Raw genomic sequence first — 14066 nt, forward strand, 5'->3', positions numbered from 1 at the left:
ACTATTCTAAATGCCTGTATAAATTTCTATCTTATCTAGACATATGAAAGTCTTTAAAAATGACTTTCATCTCATAGTTGTGATACAGAGTCTTAGTGCAGGAAGCCATCATGGCTTATATGAGAACCAAGCATAGTTGAGCCATTAACCAGGAGGATTTAGCCTCAGGAACTCACAGTTCCTAGGATTGTTTAAGAACACCTGAGTCATGTGGTTGTCCTGCATTGGCTCACCACTAAAGTTCAGATACAAGCACTGGATGTGGGAGTGGTCCAATAGAGCCAAATGGCTTGCTTACCTTCACCCTCTATTCTGTTTTTTGAAGAAGAAACTCCTATTTGTCCTTTTTGATATCTACCGCTATAAACAAAGCAAGTGAGGGCTCCTTTCTTTGTTAATGCCAGACCCTCTGGATAGTTCAATCAGTCACACCCCTGTTCTTAAGGTAATTCTCTTTTGTCATTATTTCTAATAAATAAATTTCATAACTTTTATTTCTCAGCCAGCCCATCCCTCCAACAGACATCCTTTCCCTCCCCAATGTGGGATGTGCAGTGAGATCTTAAGACTTAAAATTAACCACAGGGGTTTGCCTTTTTCTAAAGGAACTTAAATTTTTAAAGACTTTCCAGACTTCTAGACACCCAGAAGAAAAGAAAAAACACAATAGAAAGAGAAATAGGAACAGAGGGTTGTGGAGAAGCAAAAGATGAAAATTAATATGAAGGCAAAAATCATTGGGCTCAAATTGTGATTGAGAATATAAGAAAGATAATTTAAAATATTTTTACATTTCTTGTCTTCTCTAAGGAATTTTTAAGTAAGCAATTTTGAAGTTGAAATTTCATTTGAAAGCTTTTTCATAGCAATAAAACTCAATGTATATCATTAGATGTTTGTGATTTGCTGTTTTTCATTCTAAAGTGCTTCTTTTTTAATTTTTTAATTTCTTCTAATTAGTTATACATGAGAGTAGAATGTGTTCCGACATATTATACACATATGGAGTATTGGATTATAACTTCTCACTCTTCTAGTTGTACATGATGTAGAATAATAACATTGGTTATATAATCATGCATGCATATAGGATAGTAACGTCCAATTTATTTTACTGTCTTTCCTATTCCCATCCCCCCTTCCTTCCCTTCATTCTCCTTCATCTAATCCAAAGTACTTCTATTCTTCCCTAACTACCTCCCCTTATTGTGAATTAGCATATACATATCAGAGAAAACATTCAGTCTTTGGTTTTTTGGGATTGGTTTATTTCACTTAGCATGATATTCTCCACTTCTATCCATTTACCAGCAAATGCCATATTTCATTCTTCTTTATGGCTGAGTAATAGCCCATTGTGTATATATACCACAGTTTCTTTATCCATTCATCTGTTGAAGGGCACCTAGTTTGGTACCATAGTTTAGCTATTGTGAATTGAGCATCTGTAAACTTTGATGTGGCTGTGTCACTGTGGTATGCTAATTTTAAGTCCTTTGGGTATAAATCAAGGAGTGGGATAACTTGGTCAAATGGTGGTTCCATTCCAAGTGTTTTGAGGAATCACCATACTGCTTTCCAGAGTGATTTCACCAATTTGCACTCTCACTAGCAATGTAGGAGCGTCCCTTTTTTCCCACATTCTCTCCAACATTTATTGTTACTTGTATTCTTGATAATTGCCATTCTGACAGGAGGGAAATGAAATCTCAGTGTAGTTCTAATTTGCTTTCTCTATTTGCTAGAGATATGGAACAATTTTTATATATTTGTTGGCCAATCATATTTCTTCTTCTTTGAATTGCCTGTTCAGTTCCTTAGTCTATTTGTTGATTAGGTTATTTGTTTTTTGGGTGTTAAGTGTTTTAAGTTCTGTGTATATCCTGGAGATTATGCTCTATCTGATATACAGATTTTCTCTCATTCTATGGACTCTGTCTTCACATTCTTGTTTGTTTCCTTTGCTGTGAAGAAGCTTTTTAGTTTGAATCCTTCCCAGTTATTGATTTTGATTTTACTTTTTGCACTTGAGGAATAAGTCAGTTCTTATGCCATCATGATGTAGATGTGGGCCTACTTTTTCTTCTGTTAGGTGCAGGGTCTCTGTTCTAATGCCTAAGTCCTTGATCCTCTTTGAGTTGAGTTTTGTTCAGGGTGAGATAGGAATTTAATTTCATTTTGTTACATATGGATTTCTAGTTTTCTCAGCACATTTGTCGAAGAGACTATCTTTTCTCCAACGTATGTTTTCAGCACCTTTGTCTAGTATGAATAACTGTATTTATGTGGGTTTGTCTCTGTGTCTTCTATCTAAATTATTTTTTCAAATGAAAAATTTCATTCATATATAAATTCTTCAAAGTGACCACTATAATGTGAATTATTCTTAGTGAAATAATTTCATTTAGAAAGACAGTCACATAAGCTAAAGTGTAAGATATTTAAGGATGAGGGGAATATGAGAATGATGAGGCATTAACTTAATTTTAGAATGATATAAACCCACGAGAGTCTAGCACCAATCCATCAAAAGCATTATTGATGCACAGCATATCTTGTACTATAAAATATTTGACCTATACTCTGCTACATCACACAGCTTCTCCCTCAGAGTCAATCAACTACACAAACATAGAAAGCCATAAGGGAAGATAAAACCTCTGGATAAAAGACATCTTCCAGAATCAAGTTCTCATGTAAAAAAAAAAATCAGATATGACTCAGGAAAATTTCCATAAAAAATTATTGATAAGTAAACCAAGGCAAAATTTCTCCAAATGAAACTAGTCTAAGTGAATATTCTCTTCAGTTCTCAGGATTTGAGGCCAGTTTGAGAAACAGATTTATTTATTGGGGTTTATGCCCATTGATTTTCCTCTCACAGACTACATGCACACATACACATGCACAAACACACACACACACACACACACACACGCACAACAAAAATGAAGACAAGTAGCCAAGTTATTAGCAGTGAAGCAGATTTTCAATAAGGATAAATGCTTTCAAATCTGATCAGATAATAAAGGCATTCATAAAAATAATTTCATTTCCTGGAGGAGAAGATAAGCTTAGAATTTCAATCCACAAGAAAAAAATATATCAAGATCTCCTCCCCCACCATCACAAAGAGACCACCAAACAGAAGACTCAGCAAAAAGATCTCAATGGGGAGTTCTGTTTCTGAATCAAGCACCTTGACTTCAGCAATGAAACGGGGACTCAAATGAATCTCACTGGAACCTCTGGTTCTGCTCTATCCAATATGCCAGACCATATCCATATTGGATATTTAAATTTAAAGTTTGATTTGAATTAAATGAATTTAGTATTATTTCCCTAGTTACCCTAGCCATGTTTTACGTGTGCATGCAGCTAGTGACTAGTATATTGGATATTTCTATTATTGTGTAAAGCTTTCTTAGACATCACTGTTTCAGATTGTTGAACTCACCAATATTTCATCAAACAACTTAATAGTAAACTAAATTCATTTGAGCTCACTTTAATAAGGAGAACCTCTTGATAGAATCTTAGCAGTGTGTCAAAAAAGAGCAATCAAAAGTGAGTCTGGGACCCAGTGTCTAATGCAAGGTTTTTGAGTCAGGGAATTGGTTAGAAGTGGGCAAAGTTTATGATATAATGGTTCAAACTTAGTAGATACAGCAATGCGAGGCCTGATAAGTAAACTTTTACTTTTGAAGCCTGATAAGTAAACTTTTATTTAACAAGGAGACCTTTACCTGCATATAAGCAGACTATTGTCTTTGCCAACATTGATCAATAGAAATATGTTACAGTAAACACTGAAATCATTTTGTTTTTCACAAGGCAAAGTAAACTGGAGCAAGGTCAATTAAGTCATGTTCACAGAATTCTTACACTGTTTAAACACAAATTAGCACAGTTAATATTTTTAAAATAATATCAAAATAGGAACATTTTCTTTCTTTAAAACTAAATTAAAATGGCACTCAAAAATATTCACATTTTACTGTGTAAAATTTAATTTATAAAATAGTACCATGAAGCATGGAAAAATTGTAATAAGATCTGATATAATAATATTTAATGATATAAATCAGATAAATAAAATAATAATAAATATTTACACCTTTTGCTTGAGCAGACTATAGACTATAATTCTGGTGGTGGCAACTAAAAAAGAATCCATGCAAATAGAAATCATACATTTAAGAGAATTCCAATCACCTCAATCAACATTCTGTAATTTAGGCAAGCAAAATGAAGTCTTTTCTAACTAGCACTTCTTTAACAACATCACCGTAAGGTCCATCTCTAACTTTGAGTGCAATCAGCAAACCCAAGTCAGCTGGAAGAGAATTTTAAAATAGCTCTTATAAGATCAAATCTTCACAGACCAAAAAAATCCCCATAAGATATGGAGAAAATATTTTTAATAATGAAATGACACTTTTGAGAAGAGTCTCCATTTAAGACAGGTGCCGTGGCACACACCTGTGATTCCAGTGGTTTGGGAGGCTGAGGCAGGAGGATCACAAGTTCTAAGCCAGCCTCAGCAACATAGTGAGGCCCTAAGCAACTTAGTGAGATCCTCTCTCAAAATAAAAAAATAAAAAAGGGATGTGGCTCAATAGTCAATTGTCCCTAGGTTCAATCCTCGGAATTAGAGAAAGATAGAGAGACAGAGAGAGAAAAAGAGAATATTCTCCATTTAAAATAAATAATGAAAAGGAAAGGAATAAAGCAGAAGAGTGAGTAAGTCCATCTTACACCAAAAGAAATCTCTTAGAAGTATGTGAAAATACTCAACTGTTTTGAAGAATTTTTATCATTTTGTTTATTGACATATTTTGTAAGAATGAAGACTCAAAAAAGAAAAAAGAGAACATTTTAAGTGTGGCACATGGAAGATAAGATATGATGGAGTACTACTATACAAAATTGTGAAGACTGGAACAGAGAATAAGAGAAGTAATATCAGATTTTATATCTCATATTATCAATGGCTCTCCAGAGAAGACATAAGAGGAGATTTTATGGGAACTGGTTGACACAATTATAGAAGCTGAGAAGGCCCACTCTTACAAGGTAAAGACCCCAGGAAACCAATAGTGTATTCTTTCTGAGCCCAAAAACCTGAAAACTAGGACAGCCAATGTCCAAGGGCATCAAAGGGAGATCAATGCCTGAGCTAAAGAAGAGAAAAAAATTCATTCTTTCTCTTTCTTTTTGCCTTATCCAGGTACCTGGTAGATTGGATAGTCCACATGTATTAGTGAGGGAAGATCTTTACTCACCTTACAGATTCAACTTGTGATCTTCTCTTGAAACACTCTCACAGATACATCCAGAAATAATGTGTTTCCAGCTCTCTTGGCATCCCTTAGCCTAGTCAAGTTGACACATAAAATTAACTCTCACATGCTGTTAAAAAGAAATATTTTATTTTATAGTCATATGATGTTTTAGAGAGAAAAAAGGAGAGACTTCTAGTGACTGGGGGAAAAAAACTGTCCCAAGAAAAATGATGGGGAGGATTATTAAATGAAAATTAAAACCAGTTATAAATTTAAACTTTATTCTGATTGCATAGGAGGCAACCACATAGTCATACAAGGGTAGGGTTCTGGGAATCAATGTACACAGTCTAAAGTTTTAAATAAACATCCTAATTTGGCTTCTGTCAGGCCTTTTTTTGCAATAATGAGACCTAGATCAGTAGTTTTTAAATGGGTCTCAGTAATATCAGCAAGTAATCAGCAAGAGTGATCAGATTCAATTCTGAGGAAATATTAAATATTTGAATAGTAGGAATCCTATCAAATGAACAGAAGCAACACATTGAAATGACATTACAGAAAATCTTATTAAAACAAGTCATCAACTTAAGAAATGCACATAGAAAAAATTAACAATTAAGGAGAAAAAATTCATGAAGGAGATAACATTGTAAGAATTGAAGACAAAATTGAAGATATTACCTAGAAATGTGTTTTAAGGACCTGAAACCTGACAGGTCTTATGATGCCCCCAAGTAGAAATAAAAGAGCAGTCATATTGAGACACAATCAAAGTTACAAGTATCAAGGAAGAATTCTCCAAGCTTTCAAAAGCTTTTTCAAGGAAAAACAATAATTTAGACTAAGTCAAAATAAAGATATTGTTACATTTCTCCATAATAAAACCAAAGGCAAGCTTATAGTCTCAGAATTGTCAAACCAGCATTCTTAACCTGACCATGTTTGCAAATGTCATTATTTTGTGAATAGAGTCTTGTCATTTGCAGAAAAATGGATGGAACAGGAGATTGTAATGTTAAGTGAAATAAGCCAGACTCAGAGAAATATCACGTTTTCTATCATCTAGAATCATCTAGAATCTTCTAAAATCTTTAAAAAAATGACTTGAAAATAGAAGGGAGGCTATTAGAGAAGAGGAAGGGGATCATTGGGAAAGGGGAAAGAGAGGGAGAAGGGAGGAAATGGGGGTGAGAATAATCAAAGTATATTATATATATATATATATGTACAAAAATACCACAATGAAACTCATTATTCTGTATAATTAATATACACTAAGAAATGCATCATGCATTACATTTGTGCCTTTTCCAGTAGGAGTCCATAGCTTTCATTAGATGAAACTATACAACCATTATTTATCAAAATGCTCTTTCAGTCTCCCTCTCCCTCTTCTTCTCCCTCTGCCTATCCCTTCTTAATTTTTACTATTTGCAAAGACAGAAAATGCTAGTATAATAATAAGGCTCTTTAAAAGATAAGCTAAGAGAATAGAAAGAAAAGTCACCAATTGGGAAAATATTTGCAAAACACATATTTAATAAAGGACTTTGTTTAGAACATCTAAAGATCTCTCAAAACTCAAAAACAAAGAAAAGCAGTCCAATTTTTATGAGCAAAACATGTAAAACTATAAACAAAGAAATGCAGAATACAATTACAATAAAATACTTTCATTTATCAAACCAACAAATTACTTGCTCCACACTTTAAAGAAAATGTGAGGATAAGCACCCACACTTTTGTAGGAAAATACACTGAAAAAACTTTTCTGGAAGGAAATTTTGACACAATTCATTTTAGAGCCTTAAATATGTTAATAGTTTTTTACCTACTTGTTCCATTTTATGAACCTAAAATCAGGAAATAATTATACACATAGTTAAATATTTATGTCTGAAAATATTATTTAGATTCTTTATGATGGCAGAGGATGAAAATGAACTAACATAAGTGAAATAACAATGAAAGTATTGTATAAAACTGGTGCAGAGATTCAATAGACAGCATCCAAGAATATTGTCTAACATAAGAAAATACTTCTTTTAATTATATGCAAACATGAATTTACTTGCTTAAGCATAAAAATACAATCTAGCTCAACATAAGAAATCATCAGAACTGAAATAGGGAAAATATTACTTCTTATGATTTATAAAATATGGAGTTCTGGATAATATTTTTAGAATATGAATAGTCTTTCATCTTCTTTATATTTTATTGCAATGTTTTCTAAAACGAAGAGATTTTTTTTTAATAGAGTGACTCAATTTCCAAAATTTTATGTGAATATATTCTTAAGGTTGAGTTTGGGCATGAAGGGTAGGCAGGCAGCATAAACCAAAGATCTTCCCTTTTACATTGGAGAACAGATGAAAAACATGTATGATTAAGTAAGAGGTGAACTAATGGATTTATACAAGAAGTAAAATTAAAGATTGTTTTGTCCAACCCTCTCATCACATAGATGAAGCATCTGAACTTGTTTCTACTCTCATATCAAAAAAAAAAATCTATTAATTCCAACTACGTAATGTTTTCTATCCTCAAATTCAAAATACTAACCACTACTCAGAATTTTGTTGGAACTTGGGACACCCGGTAGCCTTTCCTCTTTGTTGTGGTAAAAAAACAGATATGGATGCAAAGAAAATCTGTAGAGTAACAACTCATGGTCACAAAAGTGGTCCAAAATTTTGTGGAATGACCTGTACAGGTTTTATTGCTAGAAACCATCTTCCTTCAAACTATTCCCCTAGATTATCTCCCCAGATATGCTCTCATGTTCTATCATCAGTTTCCTTTGTCCAGCGCTGCTGTCTTTGATGCTGATGCCCCTCTACGAATGTCTTAACCACTGACCATAACTGTCCTAACTTAGTGCACTACCAGCATCTGGCTTTGGAAGAACAAACCCTGCGGGTCATTGCCTTTTTATCACCAACACTAGACAAATACTTCTATTTAATTCCTCAGAGCATGCCATCAGCCTCATAGTTAAGTGGAAAGTCAACTTTGTTACAAATCTTTATTAAGGGATCAAGAATAACAAGAAACAGAAAAGAACATACAATAATCCTATAAAATCTATAAAATCATCATTTAAGCATATCATAGGAAAGTAGAGCCAATGAATTTTCACCACCACCCCTGAAACACACAGAAGCTGTTACCCACACTATTTTCCCTGCCGGAGCATATACTCTAAAAAACAAATAAGAAGCTATGCTCTTTCCAAATGTCTAGATTTTGTTTTCCTAGATGCACATTTCCTTCCCAAAAAGATTTTCTTACAATACATTTAGGCCTAAGATAAATGTGTTTTGTCCATCACCAAGTTTTGTCTCCTTGGTTCTCCTTGATATTTGCCCTTTTTAATTGTTAGAATATTTACATTTTCAACACTATAACATAGATATTGTATTGTAATTGTTTGTCTTATATTTGTTTCATTTATCTAAATTCTATCTCCATAGTTAGATGACTAGCATTTCAGAAACAAAAACCGTCCTCTTTTTAATTCCCTATAATACTTTGCAAAATACTTGACACAGAGTAGAGTTTTGAGACCCAAAGATTTGAGTGAATTTGACTCACAACATTAGGATAATTTGAGATTTGAGATGTGAAGGTAACGATCTTCTTCAAATGTTTATTCTCTTTCTTTGGTGATTTAATTCAAAAGCCTTAGCCCTAAACACAAGAGTGAACATAAATCATTGTAAGCACTATCAGAAAACAATAAGGAATGGAATTCAAGATTAGAGAGGAAATAACTATATTTATTAGTTATTTGAATTTTACAATTCAATGTTATTTTCTTTCTTTGTGTCACTTGCTTAAACTTTTAAAGACAAAAATAGTCTTTGAAAAATATATTCTATTTTAATATCAGTCCAGGAAAACACATGGAACAGTACTATTGTAAGCACATTGACCTGCTGACTAGGGACTATTTTAAAAAACAGCAGTCTAACATTCATTCACTGGAACAAGGACAAACAGAATAGAAAAACTGCTCACCTCTAGACTCGGGCAATTAGTTTTAAGTATGACTAGTTGAGTGCTGCTCTGAGAAATAAATGCACTGAATAATAACTATGAAAAAAGATAAATTGCAAAAGAAGCCAAGGTAAAAGTAAATATCCTAACAGAAGGTATTTGAAAATAAATCACCACTGCTATTACGAGAGGGTTCAAAATATAAAGACCTATTAAATTTTATTTTTTAACTTCCATAACTTTCCCCATGACAACAATCCAGGGCAATTCAGATGGAAAATTGAAATTAAGACACGTGGGTTGGACAGAAAGAGCAAATGTCCAAAGATTCCTAACCTAATTGAGCAAATGAATCTAGCATTTGCTTTTTAAAATGCAATAAGCCTTCTGTCATGATTAGGCAATGGAGTAATATGAGGATAACAAGTTGATTATTTTGTTTAAGGCTGTGGATATAGAACTAAACATGACAAATATTCTGATGATAATGTTTATCTTTCTTCAGAATGCCAGATATTCCTTTATAAAGTCCTTTTATTTTATTTTTATCCTAACAAATAGATGCACACAAAAAAATTCAAAAAGGATAGATGAGCTTTAAATGAAAAACAAGTTTTTCTTCCCTCCCACTCCCAATTTTAGCCTCCAAAGACATTTAATTACTATGATTTTTAGCTATAGTTCTTCCAGAGATTATCTTTATAATGGTAAACAAAATAAATATATCTTTACACCTCTATTTCTTTTGTCAGCTGTGCTTTTTAAAGGAGGGACTTTCATTTATTCCAACACCTCCCCTCTTCATTCACTCTTTATCATATTATGATTTTAGTTGGTTTAATTTGAAACATTAAGGGAACTACTTAAACATCTTTTCACTTAACTTTAAAGAGCTCTTCTTCTTATTGGAAATACCAAAGACTTAGTATTTCTGACCTCATTCTACCTTTCCCTTTTCCTTCCACCTCCCCACCTTGGTATAAAAATACCATTATTTTACCATTAAGTAAGTTTATAGAATTTACATTTTATTCTCTAACCATAAGTTATTTCATTCTTTGTCTATAGTTGATTCTGAATGGAACTAATAGAAAGTATTTACATGATTATTCATTACAGACTCATATGATTGAATTTAGAGAAAAATTAGCCTAATATATATATATAATTAAAATATTCCAAGAGTCTGGGTCAAATGAATTCACACTGTTTGCTTGACCACTTCTCAAATCCTTTAATTGAAAAGAAATAGTTGAAGAAATGAAATTAGATTTTCCAAAATTGAAAAGAAAGGTAAAATACTTCAGACTGAAAAGACCCATAAAATGACAAAAATGAGAAATAAGGAAAAACACATCTGAGACAAATTACAGTGTCATTTATAAATATCAAAAACAAAGAGAACTTTCTTATATTTAAAAGGAGAGAAAATAGGTTACATACAAAAGAACAAGAATTAGACTAATTTGAGATTTTTCAATAGCATTATTAGATACAAAAAGACAACAGAATGAAGTTTCCAAAATATTAAAGAATGGGAACTTAAAAATCTATATAGTTTGCTATATAGTTACTTAAAACATTAAGACATGATAAAATATTGTCAAATATATAACACCTCTGAAACTTGCTGCAGTAGAATTTCTCTTGAATTATCAATTTTTCTGACAGTGGTTGATACAACTCATTAGGTCCACAATAAAGGAAGAGTGTTAGGAAGGAAGAAGGGCCATGGGGAAGGAAGGAAGGAAGGAAGGAAGGAAGGAAGGAAGGAAGGAAGGAAGGAAGGAAGGAAGGAAGGGAGGGAGGGAGGGAGGGAGGGAGGGAGGGAGGGAGGAAGGAAGGAAGGAAGGAAGGGAGAGAGGGAGGGAGGGAGGGAGGAAGGAAAGAAGGAAGAGAATCTTAAATTAAGCACTGTAGTAGGTTTCACATGAAAACACAGAAACAGACATGATTTTTTATGTGGTTGACAGTATTTTCTACACTGAAAATACCTTTGGATACTTAAATAAGAGGAGAGACAAATTAAAAAGACATTGTGAGAGCTTAGGATATAGCTCAATGGGAGAGCACATGCTTAGCATGCACAGGGCCCTGGATTCAATCTCCAGCACCTGTGTGCGTAAAGTTCACTGTTGCATTTTTTTAAATATCTGATATTAATTTGGTCTTAAAAAAAAAAAAACTATACTACAACATGACTGACTCTTGAGGCATTATGTAAAGCAAAATAAACTAGTCACAAAAAGCAAATACTGCCATGATTCCAGTTATACTGAGGTATTCAAAGTAGTCATACTCTTAGAAAGTAGAATGGCACTTGTCAGGGGTTGAGTGGAGGAGGGAGGAGATGGGTTGTCATTGTTAAATAGGTAGGATTTCAGTTTTGCAAGATAAGAAATGTTCTAGGAGCCTGTTGCTCAAGTTGCACATAGTTAACAGTACTACACTGTACATTTAAAATGTTCAAAATGTTAAATTTATGTTTTGTTTTGTTTTTTGACATAATAAAACTGCCAAAACTAGAGCTTTTGCCTCAGCCATGAGCTAGCAACACAGAGTAGCTACCTCCAAAGTCCACCTTAAGAAACACACAGTAGCTGTTAGGCTTCTATAATACTTTCCTCCTATCTTCTGAATTCCTCTTTCCTTGGTATTCTGACTTTTATGGCCAGGGCCCAAACTAAGCTAATCAGATTTTCTTTTTCAGTGTTAAAGATTAAGTAGGCATCTCCCCAAATTCATATGTTGAAGCCCTAACTCCCAGTACTTCCGAACATGACTATATTTGGATATTGGGTCTTTTAGAGGTAATTTAAATAATGTATAATTGTTAGGTTGAACCCTAATCCAATACAGCTGACACCCCTATAAGAGGTGTGTGCAAACCAGGAGAGATGGTGCACGCCTATAATCCCAGCAGCTCAGGAGACTGAGGCAGGAGAATTATGAGCTCAAAGCCAGCCTCAGCAGCTTAGCAAGACCCACATATAAAAAAGAACTGGGGATGTGGCTCAGTGGTTAAGTACCACTGGGTCCAATGCCTGGTACAAAACAAATGTATGTGCATGCACATATGAATGATCATATGAGGACACAGAAGAATGACTACAAGCCAAGGAGAAAGGAGTAATATATCTGGAGAATACAAACTTGTCAGCACCTTGAGCTTGGAGTTTTAGTCTCTAGCACTTTGAGGAGAACAGGTGCCCATCCTATGGAATTTTCTTACTGCAGCCTTAAGGAACTAATATACTCTGAAATTTTATTTTGAACTCATTAAAAAAAAAAAACAGGTGGTTTATGCAGCAAAGGGTGGAGCAGTTTCACAAGAAGATAACATTTGAGTTTGAGGTGGGAGGACAAGGGATAGATAACCCAATTATGTACAATTTAATTTCAACAACCAGTCAATTCTATGAAGAAAACTAGATGAGGGTAAGGGACTATAGTGATGGAGGATGAAGACCTACTTTAGGGAAATTAAAGAAATAAGCATTGAAAATCTTGTTCGGTAAGTATTTTTCTACAGGCAAGGGGAAAAAATATTTTCTCCAATATCAGAAATAGTTCTATGTTCTTTCAAAAGCAACTGGTTTGTTTTCACTATGTTAAAGCCATAACATGTATAACTGTTTACATTATTCACATAACATTTGTGATTTATGCTTAGTAACCAGAGAGAAAAAACAGGTTGCTGACAACAGAAAGACAAGTGGACATACTGCTGATATCTTAACAGTAACATCAGAAGACAGAAAACAAGGAAAATATGTTCAAAGTCATAAGAGAAAAGATCTGTCAGCAGTAATCATATAATTGAAATCACATTTAAATTTAATGCACCTGGTCCTAATAGCAAGCATGTCCCTGTTATGAAGATGACTATATCAGGTTACTGATGATGAACATATGAAGTAGGATAATAACTAATAAAAATGACATTTTAATGCACCACTTACAAACACATGATCTCCAATCATCAATACATTCCTAAAAATAGACATTACCGTCTTTATTTTACAAAATGGAGCCAGTCTCAGAAAAGTGAACACTGCTCATTAAAAGCAGAGCTAGGACTCAAAGCCACTGTTGGGTTCAAAAATCCATATTCTATTTAATACACAAAGAATTCTCCCAATTCTTCATGCTTTAAATCTATGCTCATCAAGAAAACTTTGTGTTGTTATATTTATTCCTGCATAAATTTTCAAATATTTTTCTTCAGAGGATAAAATTGTGTAGTAATCTTTTGTCCATTCCTTGTGAGTGATATATCTGAAATATTAGGGAACTTATATCAATCTTACTCATACAAATATTTAGAAGATATGATAAAACTGTACTTATAGCCACAAAAGTACAAATCTTACAAAACCTACTATGTGTAATTATAAGTAAAGTACCACTTTAATACATAAAGTTCTGAACTAATATCATCAGAAGGACGTGAATACTCAGATTTTTCTTTAATACAAATGAAATTTTAATATTACTCTATCTTGATTTCTCACTTGATTTTCTTTATACCTCTTCCAACCACCACCCCCTCATTGCAAAATGATTGGTTGTGATTAAGTGTTTAACTCATGGAATATTCTGACCCACAAAGAAATCAAATTCATGTCCTTGGCCTCATTAGAACAGTTTCACTAATCATCATTATCCAAATTTATTTTTTTTAATTCCAATAGCAATTATTGTCTGTAGAATTCTCTTGGCAATTAATCAAGTACTGCTTTGTGACAAAGCAATTGTTCTCTTGAACTGTTATTT

The sequence above is a fragment of the Sciurus vulgaris genome (genome assembly GCF_902686455.1).
Source record: "Sciurus vulgaris genome assembly, chromosome: 7".
Classification (NCBI taxonomy): Eukaryota; Metazoa; Chordata; class Mammalia; order Rodentia; family Sciuridae; genus Sciurus; species Sciurus vulgaris.